General features: G+C 43.5%; 1 protein-coding gene, 1 long non-coding RNA gene and 1 other non-coding gene across 9 annotated transcripts in view; all 3 read left to right on the top strand.

The window, feature by feature from the left end:
* RNLS (renalase, FAD dependent amine oxidase) overlaps positions 1-25266 on the top strand; it is a 298200-nt gene that overhangs the window by 16833 nt on the left and 256101 nt on the right. The window lies entirely within an intron of this gene.
* On the top strand, positions 1527-24421 carry LOC124518621 (uncharacterized). The gene is made up of 4 exons (XR_006963708.1): positions 1527-1666; positions 2412-4113; positions 17863-18584; positions 23703-24421. It is a non-coding gene; the product is annotated as an uncharacterized LOC124518621 (long non-coding RNA).
* On the top strand, positions 8944-9016 carry TRNAE-CUC (transfer RNA glutamic acid (anticodon CUC)). Its single transcript has one exon. It is a non-coding gene; the product is annotated as a tRNA-Glu (tRNA).

Below are 25266 nucleotides of genomic sequence, written 5' to 3'. Positions count from 1 at the left end.
TTTCCATTTTCCTTTTTTTTTTTTTTTTTTTGGCCAACTTTATCAAGTGTCTCTTATTCCCTCTCTCCCATTGTTTATGTATAGGATCTACCGTGCTTTGTCATTCCATTAGTGGTTATCTTTTTACCCTTTACAAATGTATTTAAACCTATTTCATTTCCCTCCTATTCTTTTCTACCTCTCTATCTCATTCCACAAATAATTTTTGAATGCCTACTGTATTGGGTATTGTTAGGTAAAGTAAAAAAAAAAAATTAAGTAGTCTTTCTTCTCTTCTCCCAAAATATTTTTATTACTTTATTTATTTATTTATTTATTTACGTTGATTCATTTTTGAGAGACAGAGAGACAAAGCACAAGTGGGTGGGGGGGTGGGAGAGAGGGAGACAGAATCCGAAGCAGGGTCCAGGCTCTGAGCTGTCAGCTACTTGTCTCGTAGGAGCATTTCCTATAGAAGAGAGACTAATGTCTTCCATTTGATAACACAGACATTTGCCAGACTATCATTTATTTGTCTTTTGCTTTTTTTTATATCATTTGCCATAATAATTTCTTAAGATTTTAATTTTGTTAAGTATATCTATCTTTCCTCTCATAGATGCTGGAGTTTCTGACTTGCTAAGGATTATTTCCCTCACTCTAAAGTCATATAAATATTCTAAATTGTATTTTAATACTTTTAATTCTTATGCCTTACATTTAAATCTTTACCTGTAATATGTATCTTATAAAGTATGAGATAGGGATCTGACTTGGTGGTATTTTTCTTTCCCCAACGTGATACCGATTTTATCAGCATCATGAGCTTTGTTTTTCCCACTGAATTGAAATTCTTTATTTGCCATATGTTAAGTTCCATATATACTTACATTTGTTTCTGGATATCCGTTTTGTTCCATTTATTTATTGAGGTGCCAATGTCATCACTATTTTCTTTATAGTCACTTTGTGGTTGTGAGTCATTTTTAGGGAGTCCCGGCTGTATGTGTGTAAGCATGAGACAGCTTTATTCTTCCCCGGAAGGGACCTCGAAGTTTCCTGTGTGAACTCCACGTCTTTACAGAGTAAGGGCCTTAATGGTCATTTGCCACAACTTTTTAGTCACTTTTGGCTATTTGAGTAACCTCATGTTGGTTTTTGCGTTTTTTTTTTAATTTTTATTTATTATTATTATTATTATTTTTAATGTTTATTTTTGAGACAGAGACAGAACATGAGTGGGGGAGGGACAGAGAGAGAGAGGGAGACACAGAATCCGAAGGAGCCTCCATGCTCTGAGCTGTCAGCACAGAGCCCGACATGGGGCTCGAACTCACAGACCATGAGATCGTGACCTGAGCTGAAGTCGGACGCTTAACCGACTGAGCCACCCAGGTGCCCCTTTTTATTTTATTTTATTTTATTTTATGTTTGAGAGAGACACAGAGTGCAAGTGAGGGAGGGGCAGAGAGAGAAGGAGACGCAGACTCCGAAGCAGGCTCCAGGCTCTGAGCTGTCGGCACAGAGCCCGACGCGGGGCTCGAACTCGCGGACCGCGAGATCGTGACCTGAGTCGAAGTCGGACGCTTAACTGACTAAGCCACCCAGGCGCCCCCGTGGTAGTTTTTAAGGCTCAGTCCTGGTTGTTTTAGCATCAGGTCAGAGCTCATTCCCGCGGCCTAATCAGGTAAGCTGGCAGGCAGGTACCAGGGCTGGTGACTGGGTGGATTTGGGGGTCTGATTTTGAATATCTGCCCACTGCCCCCCTCAGACTGTATTCCGTGGGGGCATGGCTCCTGGGACTGGCTGCCCTGGGTGGCGGGGAGGTGGCCTCGGCCTCCCCGGAGTTCATTCCTGTTGTCCGATGCTCGGTGATGGGTCTCCATGCAGAGGAGGCGTGGTGTGTGTTGTTGGCCCCGAGGACACATTTCAGCTTCATGCTGAACCTTCCCAGGGCTGCGTCCCCTGGGCTGGAGGTGGCCGTGGCTCTCCCCGCCAGCCCCACGGGCGGGGCTGCTTTGCCTCAGCCCCCCAGGGCTCTGCAGTCGAGCAAGTACCTGGTTAGAGGACACGGCCGCTCCTTCTTGGAGCTCCCTCTCTCCAGGGACTGTTTCTGAACCATCCTGGGGCGGGGGGCCTCCTAGGGAAGGGCATCCCCTTCTCCCCGCTCCCAGGATTTGGATGGACAAAGCTTCTCTCTGGGAATGTTGACGTTCCCATAAAGCCGAGCTTTTGCGTGTCACACCCCTCTGACTTTTCTCTCAGTATTGACTGGGTGGGGGGCTCAGGGTAGTAAGGCCGGTTCTTCCTCGGTGATGTCTCACAACCTTCTGACGGCAGTTGGCTCGGTCCTTTTCCTGGTGGCCTTTTCCTGGTGGCCTCTTGCCCTTCAAGTGTCGCTTCATTAGTGCTCCTTGTTCCCAACTTTACAGAGAGCCAGCGCGACAGGGAAACTTCCGCTGCAGTTTCGAGGCCTGGAAGGCAGAATGTCCTTACTGCGCCTTTAATAACATCTCCCGACTCAGTGATAACCATGTGCCCATCAGCAAAGTTGACTCGTTGGCCTCCCTCGGTCGTGAGTTAGCCTCCTGTTCGTCCTTCAGACTCTAAGCAGAGCTACTTCCTCAAGAATGTCCTCCTGACCTCCACGACCAGGCCATTTCTCCCACTCTGCGTTATCCTCGTTTCCTGCGCCTCATGTTTTTAACACTTATCACAACTGTAAATAATTAATGGCTTCATCTGTTGGGGGATGTGTGTCTTTTCCGGTAGAGTGTGAAGTACACGGAGACAGGAGCTGGTTCCAGCTTACCTGTTCCTGTTTTCCCGGGATCCCCTGTGAGTGCCTCACCTATGCTCAGTCCTCAGTCTCTGTTTACTGAATGAAGGAACGAATGAATGACACAGTCTGAAGTACGTCTCGAAGGACAGGCCGAAGGGAAAGAAGGAAATACTTTGGAGGAGAAAATAGGCCTTCGCCAAAAGCTGGAAATGGAGATGCTTATTTTATATTTTGGGGGCTGAAAACGGACTGGCTTGGTGGGAGCAAAGGCTTTGTGGTGGGGAATTGGGGGAGATAAGGCTGGAAATGTGGGTTCGGGGCAGAATGTGGTGAGCCTTGCACGTGAACGGTGTTGAACAAACAGAGGTCCTCGTTCACCAGAAATACTGAATCTACCTTTTAGAACCTGACTGGGTACCTCGAGTTGGTACGTAAATTTACGGCATTGGTTTGGGAAGAAGAAAACGTTTGCGGGACTTGGAGGGATGTTGTTGCAAAGGCTTCCAATCTTAGCGGATGTGCTGTCCTTGAATAGGCACTTAGAACTTCAGTAAACCGAACCGTAAAGGTGCATAATCTCAGACCTTATGTACTGTGGAATAAAATGATAAATACTGCTCCACGAACACCTCTCACCACCTCCCTACGACTGCTAGGATCTCCCATTATCTCTGATGGAAAAATGAGAACCAATTCTTTTTTGCTAAAAGAAGTTTAAATTCTTCATTTTTCTTTGACATTTTGGTGAAATGACGTTGATTAAAAGCACAAGAAACAAAGGTCCTTTATTCATCAGGGAACATGCTTCATTGCTTTTTCCAGCAGACCGTCTCCATAGGAGGGGAAATAATTCAGTTTCTGGACTTCCTCCGATATTAGCTGCTCTGTTGGGCTGCCTGCACGCTTATGAACTGAGATCTCAATTTTAGAAAAACCAATTGTTACTATTAAATTCCTTTTATTTGTTATGTCTCGATCCTCACTTTTTGTATCTACCTCATCGACTCGTCTTCATTATTATTTGCGAAGTATCGGAGACTGGGAGTTGGTTCCAGTTCATCTTTCCTTCTCTTTCTTAGTGCCCAAGAGGCAACCAAGGCTAATCTTTGCCGCCCTTCAGAAACTCATCCGTCAACAGAAATGGCAGAGACCTGCCTCTATCTTGGAGTCTCGAAGGATCTGGCACCCCTCTTCCTTGTCCTGGCTGCCCATTCCCTTCCTGGCCGGACAGAGCAAGTTTCCCTACTTTTGTGTCCCTCTGGGGGCTGAATAGAAGGGTGACTGGAAGATGATGGTAACCAGTAACAAGAGTAGTCACCTTCTCTGTATCGTTTACTGTTCACAACTGCCTCGTGAGTATTTTTTTATAATATATTTGTTTAAAGTTTTTATTTATTTTGAGAGAGACAGAGACAGAGAGACAGAGACAGAGAGAGACAGCTGGTGAGGGGCACAGAGAGAGAGGGAGACAGAGAATCCCAAGCAGGCTCCACCCTGGCAGCACAGAGCCTGATGCGGGGCTCAAACTCATGAACCGTGAGATCGGGAACTGAGCCGAAATCAAGAGCTGGACACTTAACTCACTGAGCCACCCAGGTACCCCTGCCTCGTGAGTATTTAACCTCCACTTTATGGAAGAGGAAAGTGAGACTCCGAGATGCCAAGTGAACCTGTCTGAGGTCACATAGCTGTGGGGTGGCCAGTCCGGAATCCAGTCTCCTCCAGGCGCTGGTGATTCAGGCTGGTTACCTTCTTGTCCCTTTCCCCAGCACAGGTGTGTGTGATCTCCCCATGCTTGATATAAAGATGTCAATGATGTTTGCGTTGTGGCCTTTGTGTTCTCGTCCACATGCTGTCGACAGCGGTGTGATGTTGCAAACGAGGCCACCGGGTTACTGCTCTGGTAGAAGAAAAGATCCCTACTTAGTGCTGCCTTACTGACTGTGCACTTCCTTCAGGGCTCGGAACTCTATTTTCCATTCAGAGTTCTGCGAAAACAGAAAGGCTTTAAAAAGAAATGTCCAAACTAGATGTGGGGTGCGATGAAAGAGGAAAGAGCTATAGTTTATCGAATTACATCGTTATCACCGACTCGGTCACCGAGGGAATGGAACTAAACCGTTTCCCTTCTGCGCTGACAAAGGCATTTGAAAGAGAAGAAATTTGAGGGCTGAGATTTTTAGCTTTCTAGCGGAAATCTCGGAAGGTTCGGATAAAACGTGCTAAACACAAAGAAGAAAGTATTACCACCTTCAGCTACTAATTTTGAAGTAAGGAATTGTAAACATTGAGATCAAAAGAGAGGCAGGGAGGGCTAAAGGAGTACCAGCATTCTACAGTGGATACGCTGTCCCCCCAACTTGTTCTTCTTTGTCACCAACGGATCTCATATAAAAAGTTTCTCATTCCGTTGTGTCGGATTGGTAAGACAGGGCTCTGCGCTGACTGGATACGTGCGTCCCCCCTCATTCTTCCCAAGTGCTGTTACTAGAATCTGACGCTTTCTCATTCTGACTTGAATGTTTGCTCTAGAAAAGAATGAGAGCGATAATCTAAAAGAGCGTTTTGTGTTTACCAGTGTAGAAGTTTCTGTTGCTTTGAGGAAGCTATTTGAATGTTGGCGTCTCCTAAAATTTCTTCCATGAAATAGTAGCCAAAGAAAACCACTCTAGCCAAAGCAGAGTTTGCTTTCCATTTCTGTGAGTTGTTAGACATTTTTTTTTTTTTTTGTATCTTATAGTTTTATTTGCTACGGGCCTATGAGATGATGAGATTTTATTTCAAGAAGGAAAGTTAAAATCCAGTTTTATTTTTAAAATATGGCAGCTGTAGTCTTTTATTTAGATGTTGAAATCGGGTTTTTCATGATACAAGCATACAGTAAGAAACTGTTCTGGACACTTCAAGTATAGCAGTGAACCAAACAATAAAAGCCCCCAAGGAACTCTTATTCCTGGAGAAGGAGACGTAATATCCTATAATATTCTATTCCTGGAGGAGGAGGAGAAATAAGGCAATATCTAGGTGAGGTAATAGTGCTGGGAAAGAAAATGGAACAGGATAGGGAGATAAAAAGTGACAAGGCGTACTTCTGCATGCAGTGGGAACAGCTCTGTGACAAGTGAGTTTGAGCAGCAGAGACCTGAAGGTGGTGAAAGCGTGAGCCATGAGAATGTCTGGAGGGATCTCCAAGCAGAAGCAGCAGTTTCTCAGGGAGGCCAGTGTAGCTGGCATACGGTCCCAAGGAGGGGCCGCGGTGGAGGACGAGGGCAGAGAGGACGCAGGGCCTAGCCGTGTGTGGCTTTGTGCTGTGACAAAGACCTTGGCTTTTACTCCGCAAGAGATGGAACGCCGTGGAAGGAATGACGTGATCGGACTTAGGTTATGGAGGTGTTCTGCTGCTGTGTGGAAGTTAGACTGTCAGAGGACTGAACTACCAGACAGACGGAGACTGTAGACATACAGGCCAGAAAGTCAGGGCTTGGGCGATAGCTGTGCTGGCTGGCGGTGTGTCCAAGAGTGATTGAAATCCAAATGTACAAGAATCCCTAACCTTGTGCATCAGTCCTCTTCCTGATACCGGATCTCAAGGGTTCAGGTAGTCAGGGAGAAAATGCCAAGGACGTGTTGGAAGAAAGAGGAAGTGGTCAGCTATGCCGTATGCTGCGTATAGTCTCATGTAAGAATTGGCCGTTGGATTTGGGAATATGGCGGGCATGGGTGACATGGACGATAGTTTCTGTGGGGTGCTGGGAGCGGAAAACAGATTGCAGAAGGCTTGAGAAAAAACAGGAAGAGAAGCATCGAGATTGTTGGTTCAGACCCACGTTTGTCAATCGGTTTTTTCATGATCCCTTCCCTAAGGAGCTTTTTTAGACATTTTTTTCTAATTGTTCTTCCCGCACCCTAATGAAATTCTGGTGTCACTGATACGGTTTATATTTGTTACATATTATATGTATGTGAATAATATATATGTACGTATGTGTATATATATGCTTTCTACATAAAAAGAGCAAGAATTTTCCACCCCGCAAGAGTCAGTTTTTGCCCATTAAGGGTGATATCACCCCTACTGAGCATGGCCTTGTTTTGTGTTTTTAAGATGGGATATGTTATAACGCGTCTGTATGCTGATGGGACAGATCTAGTAGGAAGGGGAGACTTGGTGGTGTAGCACCAGATCGGACAGAATCTTGTGTTGTAGAAACAACCCGGGGTCCTGAGTAGGAGACAGAGGTTGGGGCCTTCAGTAGCAGCTGGAATGTCTCCCCAGTTGAACAGCAGGGGAGACGGGGCAGCGGGGCACAGGTGGAGCGAGGGCATGTCTTGGGAGGTGAGAGCCTGCGGAAGCCCTTTCGTGGTTGATTTGTTCACTCAGGGAAACCTTTGCTTTGGTTGAAGCTGCTGCCGGATATGGGAAGAACATGTAAAAATGACAAGTAGTTTTGGATCTTTTTCTAGATAGGTTCTTTTCTTTAAAAAGGAAACTAGAGGCACATGGTAGTTTCTTTGAGGACGTGGTCATCATTTTCTAGAAATATCTGAAATTCCGAACCGTGCCTATTCATTCATCCACATATTCATTGCACAAGGATTTTCTCAGCTTCTTCTCTGTTATCAGTCACAAAAGGACAAAACTGCATATAACGCGACTCCTTTCCTGAAGCACACTACAGGTACCTGGGTATTGCACTGCCTTTAATATCTTTTTCCTTAGAGTATGTAAAAGGGTGCCTATGGGGTACCACATAGAATCTGCATTGGTCAAGAGAGAATGTTATGAAATTTATAAAATAAATTCAAACACATTAGTAAATTCAATGCATTATATATCACATCTTCCTGGTGGATTCTCTGCTCTTCTCACAGGCAAACAATGTGCTCATAGAGACCCGCTTTATCATGAATACGATAGTATGTTTCACAGAATCTTTTTTTCATTTATTTTTTCTTTCATTTTTAAAATTTTTTAAAACTTAAATCCAAGTTAGTTAACATAGAGTGTAATAAGGATTCCAGGGATAGAATTTAGTGATTCATCACCTACGTATGACACCCGGTGCGCCTCCCAGCAAGTGCCCTCCTTCATGCCCATCACCCATCTAGCCCATCCCCCCACCCCACCCACCGCCCCTCCAGCAACCCTCAGTTTGTTCTCTGTATTTAAGAGCCTCTAATGGTTTGTCTCCCTCTCTGTTTTTACCTTATTTTTCCTTCCCTTCCCCTATCTCATCTGTTGTGTTTCTTAAATTCCACATATGATGTTTCACAGAATCTTCATTACAAATTATTAATTCTTGAAGAATTACTAATTCTTGGGGCGCCTGGGTGGCTCAGTCGGTTGAGTGTCCAACTTCAGCTCAGGTCATGATCTCGCAGTTCGCGAGTTCGAGCCCCACATTGGACGGTCTGCTGTCAACGCAGGGCCTGCTTCGGATCCCTTGTCCCCTTCTCTCTGCCCTGCCCCGTTTGCACACTCTCCGTCTCTTTCTCTCAAAAATAAATAAACATTAAAAAAAAAAAAAGAATTGCTAATTCTTAAGGTTGTTACGCTTCCCTTTTCCAAGACCGGTTGGTGCCTCGAAGAGTTAACAGCGTTGTAAACGTGGGCTGTGACTCATCCTTGAACTGAGGCCACGCGTGGCGCTCACAGACTGCAGGACACAGAGATGAACAGCATGTGGCAGTGTTGAAATGTGGTTCAGAAAGCCGGTGCCACAGGCCCAAGACCATTTAGAACACTTCCCTGCGATGATTGCAAACGCATCCCGGGATTATATTTTTCTTCTCTATTGCTGTGTGTCATGCTCTGTTTGCCAAACAGAATATAGAAAATGAATAGGCAGTATTCTGGCACAAGGCTTCGTAGATAAATGGTCAGAATGAACTCGATTGCTTAAGAAAAGCGTAAACACAATTTAGTCACTGGATGTGGCGGTCCGTATGTCGGCTGTTGCTGTGGGGAATTTTGGTTTGACCACGGTGATATTTTCTTTGAGAATTCTGTTAGACCAACATTCTCTTTGTTTTCATTCTGCCCCCCAAAAGAACAAGCTATCAAATTACTGAAGCTCCACTTGTATAAATGTGGCTGCACGTATCTAACAAGACTGTGAATTTATTCTGCCCTGACTTTAGTTTGTAGATATCAACTGAATAAAGGAAAACTAAGCTGGGGGGCCGGGCTGGCTCATTCGGCAGAGCGTGTGACTCTCGATCTCAAGGTCGTGGGTTCGAGCCCCACGTCAGACATGGAGCCTACTGAATTAAAACAAAGAAGAAAATTGAGCTTTTGATTCACTTTTACAACTTTTATGTAGATATTTGCCATATGGCATATATAATAGAGTGTTTTTAAGCTGTCCCAAAATACAGATACACGTGTGTGCGTGTGTGTGTTTGTGTACATATCCCCTTCATTGTCGTTTACATTTAAAAAAATTTTTTTTAATGTTTATTTATTTTTGAGAGAGAGAGAGAGACAGAGCATGAGCGGGGGAGGGGCAGGGAGAGAGGGAGACACAGAATCCGAAGCAGGCTCCAGGCTCCGAGCTGTCAGCACAGAGTCCGACGCGGGGTTCGGACTCACGAGCCGTGAGATCGTGACCTGAGCCGAAGTCGGACGCTCAACTGACTGAGCCACCCAGGCGCCCCTGTCCTTTACATTTCAAGGTAATGCCAAGACTCGGTGATTGGAATATTTATAGGATGATGTACTGGTGGCAAAGCTCCGTGAACATAGCAGTCATTATTAGACAGGAGATACATAAAGGTGTTTTTAGTCTGTAACTGATGGCTTTCTTCATGAATGTGCTCACTAATTCTCTGCCTTTGCTACTTACTGTCATCACCAAGACTTGGCTTTGGGAGAATGTGATTCCTTATTACCCACACTGCCAGTTGCGTTCCAGTTAATTATAACCTACATGCGTCTACTGAGCGCTTGCTGTATTCCAGGAATTGTCCCAGATTCTGAGTTCACGGAGGCTAAGGAGCCCTCACCCCGGCTTTTCAGGAGGTCGTAGCGGGAGGATCTGTCTCTACTTCTCTTCCAGTCCTTCCGAAATGTGTTGTTTTGTACGTACTTGGGCTTAGAGCAAGGTCTGGCCATTTCTTCCACTCTTCTTCCTAGTCCCGGCTCTGCTGCTTGTTAGCTGTGTGACCTCAGGCACACAACAGAACCTCTCTGACTCCCTGATCTCTCTTCTGAACGACTGAGATGATACTTCCTACCCCATCAGGGCATTCATTTGGGAAGAGTAAGTAAGATAATGTATTGAAGCTCCTGGTGCACTCTTGGCACATGACCAGGGGTCAACAACAGAGGCTGCCGCTCTTGCTGTTTAACTTGTGTTTGTCACGTGACTGGCACCTATTGCCAGAAGGGTTCGGTTCCCTTTCGTTCCCTTGCTGCTTATCGCTTCTTGCTGCACCCGGCTAGCTGGGAACTTAGAACTAGAGCGAATCGCTTTCGCTGTATAGGGGAGACTAGGGAGATAAAAGTCACCTTCTACGGCTACAGCGCTACTTACTAGAAGAACCAAACTGCTGACTGTAAAGCCTGACGTCTTTTTCCTGCTGCACATTCTTTCCCAGGTCCCTTCTGATTCTCAGTGCTTTCGTTTTTTTTCTTTTTGAAAAATGAGGGTGTGTTATGATCACAAGCAGTAGAATTTCATTTGGGCACAGGCTCAAACACTCAGGATCCGAATGCCTGATGATGTCATCCATGAGCGAAGATGTAGAGATCTGCATTTTTATAAATAAGTGTGACTATTAGTCCACGGACAGACCAGAGTTCCCCAAATGGTTCTCAGTCCTTGCCATCTGCATCACTTGATTTTTCTGTGTCAACTGACAGTGGAATTATTTTTATTTTTATTTATTTATTTATTTAAATTTTTTTTAAAGTGTTTTTATTTATTTTTGAGACAGAGAGAGATAGAGCATGAGCAGGGGAGGGGCAGAGAGAGAGGGAGACCCAGAATCCAAAGCAGGCTCCGGTCTCTGAGCTGTCAGCCCAGAGCCCGACGCGGGGCTCGAACTCGCGGACCGCGAGATCATGACCTGAGCTGAAGTCGGACGCTTAACCGACTGAGCCACCCAGGCGCCCCTAGAATTATTTTTAAAGGGGGTGGGGGAAGGGAGCGCTTTTCTTCTTTAGACTTTGGAAGTATTTAAAATTTTTTGATAAAATTTATCACTTTGATTTTTCACGAGAGGGCTGTTTTGATACGTTGATTTTTCTTTAGTCGTAAGTGGTAAGCTTTGAAAATCTGTGGGGGTTTTTGCAGGGTAGTTCTCTGTCTTTGCCTTGTACTTCTCGGTCCCTGGTGGCCAGAGGACATCAGCCATTAAGGGATGACACAGTTAAGCTGGGCGGCTGACGCATGTGGCTCAGTGGCTTGGCCATTGCCTCTTGAGTTCAAAGGGCAAGCGTTCCCGATTTGACAAAGAGGAGCTTCTGGGTGTGTGTTTTCTGCAGAAAAACTGGACAGACTATTGAATTAGAATAATTAGAATTCTGTGTAGAATTCTCTGTATCAACTTTTAAACGGTTACCTTGGGCAAATGCCAGTCTATCTGGACTTCATTTTCCTCCTCTGTAAAATGAGACCACTGACGTCCAGGTCTCCAAAGAGGCTTCTAAGTCTAAAATTTAGTCTCCAGTCTAATCTGAAACGATCCTGCAAAAAGGCAGTTGTGTGTATAACTGCTGTTTGAAATGTGAGTTTCTTGAACGTGACTTCACAGGGCAAAGATGTCAGAAAGCATGTTTATAAAATGTCAAAGAGGAGGAGCGAGAGGGAAATATTTCATTGTTGTTTACAAACAACTTGGTTAACAAGTTTTCACCTTTCCCGAATACATTAGACTTGGGGGGAGGAAAGAACAAAACTCATATTCAAACCAAGGTTCAAAAAGTTTTTTGTTTTTTTTTTTTTTAGCAGTGATTAGCTTCTCTCTTTCATCCACTAAATTTGAGTTCCCCAAGTCTTACTCTGGTTCCACCACCTTCCACCACCCAAGGAATATTTCTTGAATGCATGGATTATTAATTGAATGATGAAATCCCCGGTGTAGTTGGTTACACGTTGTGGCCGACTACGAGAAAGTAAGACTTCTTCAATTTGTACTCTTTCTAGCCTCAACTGTCCCATCACCTACTATCCACATATGGTATGTTGAAGAAAGAAAAAAAAAATCAGTTACCAAAAAAAAAAAAAAAAATTCTTCCTCTTAGCCTGTTCCCTCACTAAACTCCCATGAAAAGAAAAGCAAACTACTGTATTTTAGCGGAATGGTTTTTTGAAGTTTTACAAACATAAATAATCTTTCTTTTAAAAAATTTTTTAAGTTTATTTATTTTGAGAGAGGGAATGTGTGCACAAGTGGGGGAGGGGCAGAGAGAGAGAGAGACAGACAGACAGACAGACAGAGAGAGGAGAGAGAATCTCAAGCAGGCTCCGCACTGTCAGCACACAGCCCGATGTGGGGCTTGAACTCATGAACTGTGAGATCATGACCTGAGCCGAAACCAAGAGTTGGACACTTAACTGACTGAGCCACCCGGGCGCCCCAATAATCTTTATTTCTATAAAGCCATTCTACTTGTACAATAAAACCACTGAGGGGCGCCTGGGTGGCGCAGTCGGTTAAGCGTCCGACTTCAGCCAGGTCACGATCTCGCGGTCCGTGAGTTCGAGCCCCGCGTCAGGCTCTGGGCTGATGGCTCAGAGCCTGGAGCCTGCTTCCGATTCTGTGTCTCCCTCTCTCTCTGCCCCTCCCCCATTCATGCTGTGTCTCTCTCTGTCCCCAAAATAAATAAACATTAAAAAAAAAAATTAAAAAAACAAAAAACAAAAAAAAAAAAACCACTGAATGGATCATAGCAGGAATTTGGGGTGATCTTTTCCCCATTTGCAAAGAGCCATATCTAAAGCAACAACAAAGCACAGCAACAACCAAAAGAAAAGAAAGTTTGGGGGTTTTGTGTGTGGGTAGGTGGGTGGGTGTGGGTGTGAGTGTGGATATTGTGATGAAGGAGGAATGGAATTTTAAGACATAATTATTTGTATATATTCTGAAGCAACTCCTGGGTTTAATACCAACTTCTACAGTAGTAAGTTTCAGTGTTAGCTGTTTTAAATCTGATAATGTTTTCTACGTGGAGGAGTTTAAAACCTGGGTTTCAGTTTATGAATAGAAAAAAAAAGAAGTCAAACCACTTTTCTTGGGTGTCAGTCTTCTTAACTACGACATGAGGTCTGGGTAGATGATGTGTAAGGTTCTTTATGCACCAAACATTCGCTGATTTTGTAAATCAGCCAGTCAGTCTGATGCCAACACTGGCTTTCCAGGTTGACTCCAGAGTGGCACATTTCTCTACCTCTCTAAATTCATCTGTCCTACACTACTCATTCATTCCCTTCTGTTTAGCGCTTCAAAACAAGAATGATTTTTCAACTTTCCCCCTTTTTATCTTGTATTATGAAGCACATTTAGAATCATAAGCAAATTGGATATGTTGCCAATTTATTTTTACAGGCATGGGCAGTGCATTTTGTTTTTTGGCTTCCTCGTTTGCTTGTTTTTTGGTGTTTGGTTTTGTTTTCTGTTTTTTGTTTTTTGACATACGAGGGACTGAGTTTTAGGAGATGAGATAGTAGAGGGCAGCAGGTGCATGGCGAGAGCCCCAGGTTGCTCCGTGGTCCCGTGTGCATGGGAGCATTCAGCAGTTTTCACGTGGGACGCAGTCCACCAGCCTCACTCCCCTAAGTGTGAAATGACACTAGGCCAGATGCCCTGCCGAACATTCACATGTAGCAGTCCGCTCCCCTTCCTAGTGGTTCCGAACAAGCATACCTCAGTGCGTATTGATGCTGTTGTCCAACGATATACGTGCCTTCGTTTGCTCATTCCTGGGCTTCATGGAATGCTCAACACTCCGTGTGTGTCGAGAGAATCCTACTATGATTTGTTGGCCTTTGAGTGTGTGGACTTTTAAAAGTATATCTCTCCTCAGAAATAGGTAGGGATATATCTGTAATAATGTGAAAGTGTAACGTAGCTAGTTACCTCGTGAGGTGCACCTACGTAAATTTTAAGAATTCACTGAGTCTATCTTTTTAAATATTTATTTTTGAGAGAGAGAGACAGAGCATGAGCTGGGGGGGCGGGGGGGAGGAGGCGGGCAGAGAGACAGAGACACAGAATCCGAAGCAGGCTCCAGGCTCCGAGCTGTCAGCACAGAGCCCGACGCGGGCCTCGAAACCACGAACCGTGAGATCATGACCTGAGCTGAAGTTGGACGTCCTACCCACTGAGCCACCCAGGCCCCTCCGAGTCTGTCTATTAAATTAGCAAATGTAGGGGTGGTTCTGGTGATGCTGCCTCCTCAGTGTGGCGATCTGGAAAGCTTCTCCCACAGTGGTGGTCTCAGCGCCTCTTGACTGCCCGCAGAGGTGGTTACGTGGTTACGTCATCGCGCTTGGATGCTTGGAGACAGGTACCCAGAGTCTTGGCCGCTGACTAAATAAAGCATTGTCCCTGGTAGCTCAGCCAGAAGGAGTTTTTAAAACTCCTAATGAAACACACTGCTTAATTATTCGGGGGGAAGAAAACTGATGTCATATTTAATGTCCACTAAGTGTTTATATCTCGAGCAACACGTATTGTACGTCATGTGTTGAAATCCAGTCTCGGCCCTTCCAGACAGCACAGCGGAGAAGAATAATAGTACAGCTGAGGCAGGTGCTGTGTGAAACACACATCTCCCAGTGTGTTCGTTTGTCAGGCCTCAGAGGCTTTCCTTCCTCACCAGCCACTCTTCTGTGTTCAACGGAAGGATGCCGTGAGCCAACACGATCTGTCTGAAGAGATTTGGGGACACGTTAAATCAAAGGCATTTAAGAAAGACAAGGAACCTCACCCTTCGATTCGGCTTTTCTGTTAAATTTTCACGATCATATTCGTGAATGCCACAATGCCTGGTTTCTTGGGTGACCGCCAAAGAGTATGGCGGTTGTTTGGGTTATTTGAAAACTGGACTAACATTGCAAATCCCTGCTGGTGAACCTGGTGTCCTGACCAGGGGGCTCTCAGAGGATTCCGTAGTTTCAACAGGAGCAAAAATTCCAAACCATGGGAACCGTTCCTCCGATCTGCAGCCTTGGAAAAAAAAAGATCTAAGTGTGTTTACTAAGAAAAGATAATCTAGTTCATTTTTTTCGATATTATGTTTTGGATATGATAGTGTTTCACACGTGGCGAAGTAAGTTGGTTCTTGAAACAACTTGACGAAGTAGGTCCCGTTTGAAGATGAGAAAATTGCCCAATGACTCAGTTAACGAGCGAGCTGGCATTGGAACCCAGTTAGGCTGAATCCAGGGGCCAGGCCCTAACCACTCCACCACGCTGCTCCTTACTATTTACGTGCTTCTTGTACCCAACAAATGACCCACGGGTTTGCAAGTCTAGTAGAACCATGGGAGCAGGGCAAGCAGGTGAAATGTGATGGAGAGAGCAGGGTTCAGAACGATGCGCTTTCTGGTTCTGGAGGTGAAAGCGGCTGCCAGTCAAAGGCCATGGGCCGTCCGGCAGCTGGGACAGGCAAGGAGCAGAACCTTCCCTCGAGCCTCCAGAGGCTCAAACACAGCCTCGTGGACACCATGCTGTTAGCTCCCTAAGACCTATTTCAGACTTCCGTGGGATAATATAGTTGTGTTATTTCAAGCCACTATGTGTGTGGCAATTTGTTACAGCAGTATGGCAAAACTGCTATTCCCAGGAATTATTTTCATTTGTAATAATGTGTTTAATGAAGCTCGCTCATTCTCATCTGAGAATGATCGTAATTGTGAACATTATGATCATTACTCACTGAGGATGTAGGGATGGTGAAGGATTTACCTGTTTTGTCTCTTATAAATAATCCCAATTGCTTTCTCTGCAAGTTTGAAAGAGTCTTTACATCCTTACGGTTTTGCTAAGTCAAGAACTGATCATCTAAGTAGTTCTAGGAAACTCAGAGCAATTTACTTGGAAATGATCTAGGAACTTAATTAGGCCTTTGAAGGAGATAGCTTTTTTGTTTTGTTTTGTTTTACAGAGAAAAGGGTTTGTCCCTTCATAGACAGTTACTTACATCGCACCCATTATTGGGAAAGCCAAAATTGCTTTGAAGTTTCAAAATGCTGATATTTTGGAAATGTATTTAGTTGAACCCAGAGAAAATCTTTTTCATCCACAGTCGTTTCACTTAGCATGTTGCAAGGATGTGCCTGTTAGTAAGTTTTGTAAGACCCCACTAATTCTTTGAAGAGAAGCGTGCTCTCCAAATTCATAAAGTTCCCGCTAGCAAACCAGGACGAACGCACAGATGCCAGGACAGGCACATGGAAACACTTTCCCGTGTACTTCCCCTTGGAGCTCAGTGACCTTGGATCGGGCGGGAGGGTTTTCTTTAAGTTAGTGCTATGGCAAATCAATGTGAGAAGAGAAAAGGATTTAAAAGTAAATAGGAGAAGGAAGTCTTGAACTACGGGCGTAACATCTCTGGAGATTGTCTCCAGGGGTTGATACCCCTTTAGGACCATGGCTTCAGAATAATGATGGAAAAGTTCACGTGCCCCCCACCTTTCATCCCCAGCACACCAGTGCTCACAGACACATGCCATCAATTTAGCCCAGCGTGTGTTGGATGTCCGTTGTTGGCACACCAGAATCCACCCATAATTCTTTCCTTGTCGTTCCCATGGGGCAGTCTGTTGTCTAAGCATCGTTTTGGTTTCTTGGTAAGAAATCACTTTAGGATTTGAAAGCTCTTGTTGCCTTTGAAGTGACACTGTTGGATTTTCTAACATTTATTATGCAGAAATTGTATTTAGCCTGCCTGCTAATAAGTTTATGGCTAGTTAAGAAAGATTTTGAACATTTCTTGCCTGGATAATTTCTTGTTTAATCATTGACATATGATATAAGTTTTCTGAATCATGGATTAGATTGCGACATTTCTATTTATCCCTAACATGAAGCCAATAATTGGCTATTTTTAACCAATATCATTATCAGAAAATTTTTTTTCAGTGGTAGTGTTCATTGACTTATTCATTGTTTCTTATATGAAAGTAAAAAAACACAATGTCTATTTGCAATTAGCACAAAGGGTACAGCTTAATTCTCTTACTTAATTGTGCTCAACATAAATCAGTGAGCTCTGTCTCTATTTCAACCATTCAGCGCTTGTAAAGTCACCATTATTTATTTTAGAATTTTGTAATTTTCATTTTTGGTTCAAGTAGATGAAAAGACCAGCGAGGCATTTTTTTTCCTTTTTATAATAATTTAAAGTGTTCTGAATAAGCGACAGTGCCAGAATACTCTTTTGCATTTACAAATGACTTTACAATAAGATAAATATAGAAAGTGAATATAGAATTGTATCTATTAATGTTAATAGGCCACAGGCAGTCAAATATACTTACAATAGTTAGAGAATTAGGTAGGTTTGGATTTTTGTTTTCATTCTCAGTGTGCAAGTAATTGCAGAATTCTCCTGCCATTAAAATATGTAAATATTGAATATGTTTTACACTCTGAATAATTACTTTTCAGCAGTATTGTATATGCCAGACATGTATTTTTTTTCTCAATACCACCTACAAATTTAGGACACTTCATTTCACATGAGCACATACATAATTTTTTATATAATGATTACTTACTGAATGAAAGAACAGGTGATTCAAATTCTTGAAATACCTTGGAATGACTATCTTAGTTAACTTTTATTGTTCATTAGTGCTGCCGATAAAGAAAATGTTTTTACTTAAAATTTCCAACTAATCAGAGTGCATCCATTTGGATATTTTCCCCTGAAACAGCAAGTCTCACACTGTTTCTAATTAGAGATAGATATAGAGAGATGTATCACGGCAGAAACTGACACAGAATGGTATCTTTTGACAAAATGAACTTGCTGGGAACTTGACTGTCAGCTCTTTAACACAAGAGCTGTATAATGATAGACTGTGCTGTTCAGTCTGTGTTGACATTACTTTCTCCTTTTTACTAAAGTCTTTCTGTGTTTCTTTCAGTTTGGGGTCAGTATTCTAGAACAGTGAAGATAAAAAGTTCAGGAGAAGACACGGGGAACTCCTTAGTGATTTATCCCATTGAAAATACAGATGGCGTTGGGGAGACTGTGGCCTTGGGAAGCAGCGAGTCCAGGGGAGAGGCTGCCGCTGAGCCCTGGGCTTCTCCAGGCGGTGCTGCGACCCAGGGGACATTATTGGACCGGCTGCCGATGGTGGGGACCCACACAGCAGAAGCGTCCAGGGTAACGCACCCTCAGGGTTACCGTCATTCTCAAACCACCGTCAAATGGGATCATTCTGGGGATGCCTGGGTCATCGGACCGGAAGGTTCATTCTGCTTTCTATATCGTCCAACACAGGCAGCATACCATCTTTCAAACTTTTATTAAAAGAAACAAAAAAGAAAACTCTGTCTTCTATATAAGAGCATTCTTCGCGACACGGTCTTTCCCACCTCAGTCGTGAAAGACTGGAAGTCACCATTCCATCTCAGTGCACTTACGGAGTCTCCTAGAGCGGGCTATACGTGACTCAGGTGCCCGGGCTGTTGGTTATTTCGGAATCAGGCAATGCCGAACATCCTCCTCTTCTCAGACTTGTCATCTCTGGGCTGTGCTTGACATTTTAAATTGAAGTCACGTTTGGATTGTCCGAATGCAGAGGTACCCTGGAGATGGTTCTGGAAAGTCAGAACCTTTAGTGGGATAGCCCAATAGCCCCAGGTATTGCCCGACCCCAAATTCGCCAAACTTTTCTCCAAGGTGTTATGAGAATAAGAGGGGCACATGAGGAGAGGGCTGAAGAGTAGGGGTAAGCGGGGGAGAAGACAGGCAAATTGTCATCCTTCGCACTGGTGGAAATTGGAGGTGGGAAGAAATGAAACGCAGGAGAGTGCACCACAGTGCATTTGTCCCCGACACAGACCAGCCCCACGGGACAAACACATGTAGCTGTTTGCCCTTCTTGATCCATCGGGAACTTTCTAATGAGACAAACAGAAGGATATAGAGAAACCCTATTTCTCTGACTGAAAAAGAGAAAGGAGAAACAAGAATAGCTAACATTTAAATAGCACTCGCCATTAACCAGGCCCTCTCCAAAATGTTGGAAGTGTATTAACCGATTCAAACTAGCCTCTATCCTAACAGTATTGTCCCTGTTTGCACGATGCAGCTGAAGTACAGAGAAGTTAGGTAACTTGCCCAAGGTCGCAGAGCTTGTAAGTGACCGAGCCTGCACGAGGGTTCCCATCCAGGCTGTCCGGCCGCACATGGGTGTGCCTTGAATTTTTCAGACTTAACAGAAAACAAATATTTTGAGGATAACATCTGAATAATCATTTTATTAACAGCCATAACTTTGTAAAAAAATGTTTATGTATTTTCGAGAGAGAGAAAGCACAAGCGGGGAGGGGCAAAGAGAGAGGGAGAGAGAATCCCAAGCAGGCTCCATGCTGTCAGTGCAGAGCCGGACTTGGGGCTCGATCCCATGAACCACGAGATCATGACCTGAGCCAAAACCGAGACTCGGAGGCTTAACTGACTGAGCCACCTGGGTGCCCTTATCATCCATAACTTTATCCATTCAGAAGCAAAACTTTTACGGTAGGGCAGACACGTGCTTTTTGGTCATCCAGATTTTTCTTGTAATCAGTTGTCCACTTGGCAAGTGAGAAGAGAGAGACCCCAGGGGGAATGACCGAGGGGGTGCAGGAGGGGAGTGCAGGAGGCGCAGGAGGCAGAGGGGTGAGGGTGGGGGACCTCTGGCAGCCACACTGGGTCATCAGGGAGCATAAGTTAGGCTGGAAATATTGAGCAAAGGATTGTATCTGACACATGAGGACAAAGGGAGAGGCAAGGGGTTGGGGTCAATGGAAATAAGTCCACCTCTTTAAAAGCACAGTCAGGGAACACTCCTCCTGGGGTATTGTCTGTGTCACCAGCTAGACCTTGCCTAGATTTGGGGGCAGCTGTCTTCACTGTTGTGTATGTTGTGCACGAGGAAAAGGATGGTTTTCTATCACTCAAGGGAGAGATACTTGTGAGTCCTGTGAGCGCCCAGAGCATGTTTATTATATTTTGTGATTACGGTTGGAGACGCTGCTTTATCTTATTTCTTGTAAAACTCAGAGGGAAGCCTTCCAAGGGCTTTACTGCTCTCGGCTCCCTTCGTAATCAAATATGCTTCTTCAGCAATAATTTTAGCATCTATTATCACGTTCGGGCCTCTGGCAGCCGGGCAGGCTTACAGCTTTGACATCGCTCGAGGTTTGCACACCGTCCTGCAGGGCTGTCTGGTGCTCCTGATAATAGGTTCTAAATGCGCAGCTGATTTATGCTGCCTGGAATCGTCCCATCTCTTCCTAGCAAGTGAATTTGGCAAATGAATCGTTTAACCTTTCCAGCCCCAGTGTTCAAGCCTCACCGTGAGGTCATTGGGGTCACACCGAGTTTGACAGAAGAAAGTTTGGGCTGGGATTGTGACTGTCACCCTGTCTGGAAGAGGTGCCTGTCGTCATTTCAGATGAAGAAACGAAAGCAAAGAAAAGCGTATTTTCCCAAGAGTGCTGAGTCTACAGCAGGAGCAAAGGCAGAGATCCAGACTCCTCGTCCCCGGTCACACGCTTGGCCCCGTGGGCTTTCTTCTCTTCTCACCACAGCTCAGGATGGTGGCGCTCAAGTTCAGCCTCACGCTTAGGTGGTGGGAGCTGATTCCAAGACACTAGGTTTAAGGACTTGGGTGGGGGAGGGGGGCCAGTCAAGGGGGTCGGCATCAGTCCGACGTGCTAGCTCTCCCTTCACTGTGACCTTGAACGTTTATATCACAGGGATCTATCTATCTTTAAACAAGCCTCGTAATTAAGCAGAAACTCAGTGGAAGGAGACTCCGACGGTCACATGACTGGTCCCCCAAGCAAGATGCAAAGGTGTCTCCCTGCTCTTTGGCCCCCCTGCTCTCAGAAAAGCCTCATCACGTCCTTGGAGCTGGCTGTGGAGGGTTCCATGTAATACCCTGACCCCCCCTTACCCCCTGCCACTGCTCCATCGTTGGGTGAGGCTTTCTCCTTCATAAAGAATCTTCAAATAAACATCATAGGCAGGAAGTCCTTGTTAGTTCCCCATGTTGACTGAGAGTGGCACAAGAATATTTCTCCTTGCCTCAGGGGTCAACGTGACCCAAGCCCAGATTTGACCAGAATACAGACATAAATTTTAAGGCTAACGAAGGAGCTGTTGTCAGGGTCAGTTGGCTTCTGAAGCTTAAGAAGGTTAGAATTCTTTCTTTTACAGACATAATTTTCCTGCCTTGGTTTCCTGTGTACTGTAGTACAATATGTTCTCAAGTCTAATTCTTGGAACGGTCTCGAAGGTTCATGTGCTTCTTATTTTGTTGCTACTTGTCAAGGGCCAAAGGGGTTGAATGTGTCAGACACATTGGGTCATTTGCATAACGTACTACATAGTAATAGGAACAGGGTATGTAGAAATTGGAGGATATGTTTCATCTTGTTTCATCATTTAACTTCAGATCATGGCCAAGTATCTGTTTTCATTGAGAAAAGCAAGAATCCGCCAAAAATCAACATGGAGCAAGTGAATTACATCATGAGGAAAAAGAGTGAAGATGTGTGAGCGAAGAAGACACACTGTTCCACTCAGTTGTTATTGGAGCAGCCTTGTTTTTAAAAAGTCTTAAACTTCTCATTGCAATTTGGAAAACTCTTAGAGAATTCAGTTTACGGATTGATGTATATTGCATTCTGAAACTGCTCACAAAGTGTAAGTATTTCCTTTCCGTGTAATAGAGATGCTCGTGATGCGGTTTTCGGGCAGCAGCCTTGTCGTGGGGGACAACCCCCTGATTTTGAACTATGTTACAAAGCTATAGTAATTAAAACCATATGGTCCTGGCATAAAACCAGACATATAGATCAACGGAACAGAATAGAGTGCCCAGAAATGAACTCACAGTATATGCTCAATTCATTTATGGCAAAGGAACCAAGAATATACAGTGGGGAAAGACAGTTTTTTAATAAATGGTGCTGGGAGAGACTGGACAGCCACATGCACAAGAATGAAACTAGACCCCTATCTTACACTGTCCACACAAAATTAATTCAGGATAGATTAAAGACTTGAACATAAGGCCTGAAGCCATAAAACTCCTAGAAGAAAACATAAGAGGTGAGCTCCTTGACAGAGATCTTGGTGATGAGGTTTTGAATCTGACACCCAAAAGCAAAAGCAACAGAAGCAAAAATCAGCAGGTGGGGCTAGCTCACACTGAAAACCTTCTGCACAGCAAAGGAAACCATCACCAAAACGAAAAGGCAGCCCACGGAATGGGAGAAGATACCTGCAAGCCATGGGTCCGATAAGGGGTTGATATCCAAAGTATATGATGCACTTGTACAACTCAACAGCAACATAAAACAATTCAGTTTAAAAACGGGCAGAAGATCTAGGGGCGTCTGGGTGGCTCATTTGGTTGAGTGTCTGACTCTAATTTCTGCTCAGGTCATGATCCCAGGGTTGTGGGCTCAAGCCCCACGTCAGGCTCCGTGCCGAGCGCGGAGTCTGCTTAAGATTCCGTCTGCCCCTTGCCCCTGCTTGTGTGTGTGAGCCCTCTATCTCTAAAATAAAAATGCAAAATACAAAATAAAGTAAATAAAAACGGGCGGAAGATCTAGATATTTTTCCAGAGAAGGCGTACATGAAAAGCTGCTGGACATCGTGAATCAGCAGGGAAATGCAAATCAAAATCACAAGGAGATATTCACCGAACACCTGTCAGAACGGCTATTATCAAAAAGACAGGAAATAACAAGTATTAGTGGGGATGTGAAGAAAAGGGGACCCTTGTACGCTGTTGCTGAGAAAGTAAATTTGGGCTCCAGAGAACAGTATGGAGGGTCCTCAAAAAATTAAAAATAGAATTATCATGTGATGCAACAATTCTACTCCTGAGTATTTTTCCAAAGAAAATGAAACCACTAATTCAAAAATATATTTGCATCCCTATGTTGATTGCAGTATTATTTATATATATTATTTATATGTTATGTATATTAATATATATGTATATTGTTTATATATTTACATATTACTTATATATATTATTTGCATATTTATATATATATATATATGGAAACAATCCAAGTATCCATTGACGGATGGATCAAGAAGATGTACGTGTATATATATGTATATGTATGTATACATATATATATGTATATAAGTATGTATATGTATATATGTATATAGATGTATATACACATATATATAAAACATACATACACAATGGAATATTACTCAGCCATTAAAAAGAATGAGATCTTGACACTTACGACAACATAGTTGAAACTTGAGAATATTATACAAAGTGAGCTAAGTCAGACAGAGAAAGGCAAATACTATATAAACTTATATGTGAATCTTAAAAAAAAAAAAAGGCAAGCTCATAGATACAGAGATCAGATTAGTGGCTGCCAGAGGCAGGAGGTTGTGGGGTGGTGACAGACATGGGTGAAGGGGGTCAAAAGGTAAGAAGAAAAAAATGCAGTTGACGGAAAACAGGCATAGAAATCTATGTGTAGAGAAAAGAAAATGTGTATTCTTGAGAGAATTCCTCTGGAAATTTCGACTTATTATACAATTCTCAAAATATTCTCTTGAAATTTTTGGAGAGTTTTTTTGAAAAGATCAAATTATTGTCCACTCTCTTAAATAAACTAGAACAAAATATTTTTTTTGCAACTACATAAAAATGGGTTTGGGAATTTGGGGCCACCCTGGAAAAATTCTTCACATCGCTGTTGTAATCACACATTCTTTTAGGTACACACCTACTTCTCTAACCATGGCCTGAACAATTTGTGACTCTTCTCAAACTATTTTCCACTGTCAAAGGAAAAAGATTTGCTGTCCTTGCAGATATTCAGAAGAATGAGCTGCGTTCCCTAAGAAAAGCAATTCCAGAAGGGAACTCCTCACCATGTTTAGAATAACGGTAACAGCTCTGGTATAACAGCATCACTTGTGAAACAGCACAACTGTCTGGATGTCTTAGTTCTTACGTATTTGTTGAAAAAATGTAATAGTTTACAGTGACATGTGCGATAGTGAGGTAGTGGATGCTTTGTTTTAGAAATTTTCACCACTCTGACCCCGAATACAATTGCCGTTAATAGCTTATGACATGCTTGTCTTTGACTTTTGGAGAAATAGGTGATCTTGTAAGTTTCCAGGAGCCATGATAGCATAACTAGCATAGTTATTCCCCAGGCATTTTTGAAAACGACATCTTTCAGTGGGAAGGGCATGTTAATAAAGTAAGACTTCCCAAAATGGGAAAAATATTATATTTGAAAAGCAGATGATTACTTGAAATATTTCTTATCACAATATAAATTTTATAGTTGAAATTATATTGACATTGTGGTGGCAGTGGTATCCAAATTAACTCATCTTTGTTAGTTTGAGGCTTGTATTATTTCTTTTTAATTTTTTAAACATGTATTCATGTTTGAGAGACAGAGTGAGACAGAGTGTGAGTAGGGGAGGGGCAGACAGAGAGAGGGACACGGAATCTGAAGCAGGCTCCAGTCTCCGAGCTGTCAGCACAGAGCCCAAAGCAGGGCTCGAACTCATGGATGGCGAGATCACGACCTGAGCTGAAGTCAGATGCTTAACCGACTGAGCCACCCAGGCACCCGGAGGCTTGTATTATTAAAGTGACAACACAGTATTTTGTTCATGAACGGTGGTTACAAATCTGCTGATAGAATAAATGAATGTGAATATTGAAAAATTCGGTCACAAATGCTTGATGCGTTACCGTATAGCTTGATGGAGTGTTCAAAAGTAAATACGGATGTGCCTTCATCAATATTTTGAATGATGTAACTTTTACACACGTTACATTGGCCCTGAAGTTATGAACCTGAAGTCAGACTCAAGAAAGCATCAGATATGTCCATGTTACAAAAGCAAGTTAGATATTTACAGAAGTTAACTCATTCAACACATTACCGAGTAACTACCGTGGTTCCATTTGATGCACTAGATGTCAAGGAAAACGTAGCAGGGAAACCGCATCCTTACTGCTTGGAACTTACACTCTAGTGACTGGAAGGCTCCAGAAGCAAGACACCGACCCAGGAATCTTTGTATTCCATGGAAGTGCTCTCATTCCAGATCTCTGCATTCTGTTTTCCGCTTTGAAGCGTGATGAATTTGGACCCATGGTCTCCAGAGTCCTGTGACATTAGAATATAAGCCAGGATCTTCTGAATTCTCCTTTGTTCTTAAACGATACAATCCTTCCCACCCCCAAATCTTAGTATTTCCAATACGTACTATTATATGTGAGTACTCTGTGTGAAAGCATTTTGTGAACTAT

The sequence above is a fragment of the Lynx rufus genome, unplaced genomic scaffold (assembly GCF_022079265.1).
Source record: "Lynx rufus isolate CCGP_SWC_20201006 ecotype Redwood Valley unplaced genomic scaffold, mLynRuf1.p SCAF_25, whole genome shotgun sequence".
Taxonomy (NCBI): Eukaryota; Metazoa; Chordata; class Mammalia; order Carnivora; family Felidae; genus Lynx; species Lynx rufus.
This window is presented reverse-complemented; position numbering and strand designations above follow the sequence as displayed.